The sequence below is a fragment of the Lactuca saligna genome, chromosome 4 (genome assembly GCF_052625555.1).
Source record: "Lactuca saligna cultivar CGN05327 chromosome 4, ASM5262555v1, whole genome shotgun sequence".
In the NCBI taxonomy this organism is placed as follows: domain Eukaryota; kingdom Viridiplantae; phylum Streptophyta; class Magnoliopsida; order Asterales; family Asteraceae; genus Lactuca; species Lactuca saligna.
The window spans coordinates 306,124,736-306,129,875 of NC_136420.1; positions in this window are offsets into that span (position 1 = coordinate 306,124,736).

The following is a 5,140-nucleotide window of genomic DNA, read 5'->3' on the forward strand; positions in this document are numbered from 1 at the left end:
AGAACTTTTTTTTTTTTCTCAGAGAACAATCAAGAAAATTGTGCTTTTCTGATTCTTCTTTGGAATGACATATGGGCATACAAAATTGAAGTAATGGAAATACCACTGTTTTGTAAGTTAGGTCTGGTTGGATCACAACATAAACGAGCTCTCCAAAAAATTAGATTGGCTTTCCAGGGCTTTTTTTGTTCAATATATACATATCCAAGTTTGTATTATCCAAAATGTTGGAGTCTATGCTGTATTTTCCGACGCCCATTTGGAGCCCATGTCGATGCTAAAAAATATGCTTCGATGGTCGGTATTAATTCCAATATTAATCTGACTAATCGTTACTCAAAGTTTTGGTAATGTTCGCATTTGAATGGGTCAGCCTAAGGCTCACTTAAGGGACATGTTCATGTTTTAATATTCAACACCATTTAGAAAGGAAAGGTAGATTGATACCTTGAAGGCTTCCAATTCCCATCCCTCCCATATCTTTCGAATTTTAAGACTTTTTTCCATGAAATTAAGCCATTTTATATTTTCCATGTTACCAACCTAAAAGAAATTACATTTGATATTTTTGTAAGAACATTGTTGGTGATCAGGGTTTAGCTCCAAGCTTCTTAGGGTTTAGCCTTAAACTTTAGTTATTTTCTATATATTATTATGTAATTGTCTTTTTGAGTATCAATCAATCCATTATCTAACATGGTATCAGAGTTTTAAGTTAAAACTTTTTTGCTGACTACAACCTACAACCACCGCTTTCCAATGTTTCATATTATTTCTTTTCTTCAATTTTCTGCATAAAATAAAACAACCACCATCACCAAACTAGAGGTATTTCATCGGTTTCTTCCAATGTCTCGTCTACTTCTACCTCATCCTCAAATGACCCTTTCCTCTTAGCCTTCTGCCTACTCCTCGGCTGGCCACTTCTTCATATTTCTTTTCCGATTCAGCATGTCGTTGTTGCCTCCTTCCGATGGCACCTTCTCCACCGGGTAGCCTCTGATATGTATTTGTTACATTCTCTATCAATATTACAGTTGTTGATCTCGGTGGAATTGGCTCTGTCCGTCTCAGCTCGAGCTCTCTTTCTTTCTTGTTGCATTTGTCGTACTCCTCTGTTGTTGGTTGCTTTCTCTATCAAAAAGGGATCCTTCTTTTGGGAGTTTGATTATTTGGTTTAATTGCTCCAAGAGCATCAGCTCAGTGTCCTCAAGCTTATGTTAATCTTACTCGGTTGGCTTCTCCACACACTTTTCACGAACTGCAAGACTATTCTTCGGATGAATGAATTTGTCCCAATGGGTCTGTATAAGATAATATAGCGATGATATTATATCACTTGTTGTGTTCTTAGCATAAAACTACCATAAATAAGCTCATTTTTCAATTGAAATAATGATAGATAAATGGCGCTGCTGGATGTCTATATCTCTGGATTCTGGTTGATTAGCATCAACATAATTATTGTGTTTCATGTAATCGATAAGTTTATTAATAAGAATGTAGGTTTGATCAAGAACTTTTTTACTGCTTCAGTGTTTCGAGTTATGGTTTATCTACTGTCCAGATATATGTTAGATGAATACATGCAATGATGCAGAACCATAAAATTAAGGGTATCAAATATAATGCACATGTTTTTTTTTTTTTTGGCAAGAATGGTGCTTTTTGGAATAATCTTGCAAAAATACAACTCTTATACCATCTCAAATCCATCTTTATTTTTCTCCCAAAAAATGGAGTAAAAAAATGGGACAAATAATGTTTCGTCTCTAACCCTACTCCATTTTTATCCCCAAATTATATTTCATATTTCCAACACACATAAATTGTTAAACACACCCATCAACTAATTTAGTTTTAGCAAATATATAATCTATATTTTTTTCATTAGATTAATATTACAAAAGATTATATTTATAATAAACTTATAAATAAATATTATACATGTATTTATAAAAAGTATTAAACATACATATTTTTAAATAAACATTATACATACATTTATATAAATATTAAACATATACACTTTTAATTATAAGGTTTTATAAAATATGTTATCGTATTTTAAATTTTTAATATGTATTTAAATTTTTATATGAATTTGATAAACAAAAAACAAACTTTATATTATAATTAATTAATATAATTTAATATATATAACAAAATATTATAAGTATTAAATATTATATTTAAATTTTAATTAGTAGGTAAAAATGAACTTGAAATGTATAAATATATAAACAGAGGGATTAAAACCGATAACGCAAAGTTCATCTCTATTTTGGAAGAAATAAATAACATAACATTATATTCAGTGTAATACTATTTATATCCCCGTAATAAGGGAATAAATAAGTAACGGTTAAAATAATCAAACAACAAGTGCAGAGGAAAAAAATAAAAAAATCAAGAGTATAAGTAGGTTGGAAATGCTTTTAGAATTCTTTTTGCAAAGATAACGCCGTGGCCCCATCTTTCCACCGTCGACTTCAAGTAGTATGATTTAGTTTTTTTACCCCTCCATAACATGCTAATTGCCAAAACAATTCTTTAAACAATTGGTACTACGTATCTTTATTATATTTTGGGTAAATTTCAATAATGGTCCCTATGGTTTGGGTATTTCATGTGTTTAGTCCCTATTTAATTTTTTTATTTTGGATAAATTATTCGGATAATCCTTATTATTTATTTTTTTTGTACGTTTGATTCCTATTTTATCAAAAAAGATTATTGTACCCTTATTAATTTATTTTTTAATTAAAATTTTCTTTTTATATGGGGCATAGTAAATTTTTAAATTTACAAAAAAAATACATAAATAAAAAAATTAATTAAAAAACAAAATTAATAAGGGTACAATAGTTTTTTTAGATAAAATAGGGACCAATCGTGCAATAAAAATAAATAGTAGGTATCATCCGAGTAATTTACCCAATATAAAAAAATAAGTTATGAACTAAAGACGCAAATTATTTCAAACCATAGGGACCATTCATGTAATTTACTCTTATATTCTATGTATATTTTCTTTTATCTAAAATTTACATAGTTAATATATATATATATATATATATATATATATATATATATATATATATATATATATATATATATAACTTAAAAGCCTTGTAATTAAAAACATATGGTTAATATCATCAGCTTGATAACAAAATCAAAGATTATTTTAAATACATAAATAACAAGGGAAAATGACTTTTGAAGGTAATTAACTTTTGCGTTTGTACTCATTTGGTTCCTTTCTTTTTTTTGTATTCAATATACCATCGAACTTGTTGTTTGCATTCACCATAACCATTTTGACCGGCTTTTGACCTATGATAGCCGGTCAAAGGGTTATGGTGAACACAAACAACAAGTTCGATGGTATATTGAGTAGAAAAAAAAGGGAAAGGGACCAAATGAGAACGAACTCAGCAATTGGTTACCCTCCTAAGACATTTTCCTCTAAAAGTTAAATGAAATTAAAATTGCAAAATTATCAAAGACTGCAACCTTCTTTGGCTATAATGTATATGAAGAGCGTTTCAAAGGGGTAACCTTGTTAAAACATAGTCTATGTTATGCTTACTGTGGTTAACTGTCAATACCTCTCTGCAAAAGGATATGACTGTGTATGAGAGGTATATTTATCAGCATAAACGTTTACCTCAAGGTATATTTTGGTAATGTGTCTACAAAAGCAGCATGATATTGTACATATTGATGTTGTATCTTATCCCATGAATTCGATCTTAAAGCTAAGTAAACTCAAAAATCACAGCACTTATGATTCCACTCGTTTGTAGACTTGTTTAGAATCCATGATACGATAAATCATTTGATTGGAAATGTAAATGTAGTTATGAAATGCGTCTATTAGTCAAGATTCCCCTAATAAATATTCAAGTGCATTACAAAGTTGTACGTGTATAAATAATGTTCTTTCGTGAGTTATGTTTTGAAGAGAAGCAAGAATGAGTCTCATAATGTCATTAATATCAGTAGGAGATGAAATGGGGTTTGCTGTAAATGTGTAAAGGAAAAATAAATCAGAAGGGTAACAACTGTTACATTTGTTCTCATTTGGTCCCTTTTTTGTACTCAATATACCATCGAACTTGTTGTTTGTGTTCATAACCCTTTGACCGACTATCATAGGTCAAAAGCCGGTCAAAAGGGTTACGGTGAACACAAACAAAAAGTCCGATGGTATATTGAATACAAAAGAAATAAAGGGACCAAATGAGTACAAACACAAAAATTAATTACCTTTAAGAGTCATTTTCCCTAAATAACAACTACACAGTTTATGCATTCATCCAAAATAATCGTTTATTTATGTTTATTTATCTTTAAAAAAACATAATAAAAAATATGAAATGATGCTAAAAGAACTTTTATTGTAGCGATACATGTATGCGGGAGGAGAGTTTATTTAAATATACTAAAAGTTCACTTTTTAACAAAAAAGTACTTATTTACTTTTATTATTATTATTATTATTATTATTATTATTATTATTATTATTATTATTATTGAAATCAGCAAATATATTTCTGTTTCTTTTTAAATATAGTAAAAATCAACTTAATTGTTATGTTTGTTAAGTTATGGTGACGAAATGTTTCTTATCAATTTTATGACAATTTTGGACGAGGTTTTTTTCTTAATTTGTTTAATGTAATTTTTCTTATAAAATTTATGAACACCTTTATAAAATTCAATTTAATAATATTGAAAACATTAAATCAAGAAAAAGAACTTTATTAAGCAAAATCAAGTTTTATAATTTAAGTTTCATTAATATAACTAGTCTAAATGACCCTGTGTAAAATTCTATCATTATTATTATATAGTATTGTTTTTGTTGCATTTATTAAAAGTACATATAACAAATAATATTGTTAATATTTAATATTAATTCAATTTTACTAATATTGAAAAATAAACTTATGATTAGATGATATTTAATATGATCGATGTAGAGTAAAATATAAATACTAATATGTTTCTATTGGACATGTTTTAAATGTATATTTAGCCTTATTGTAATAATAGATTAATTTTAATTGAACTCTCCTCCCGAATACATATATCGTTTCAATAAAAGTGCTTTTAGTGTATTTATATGATA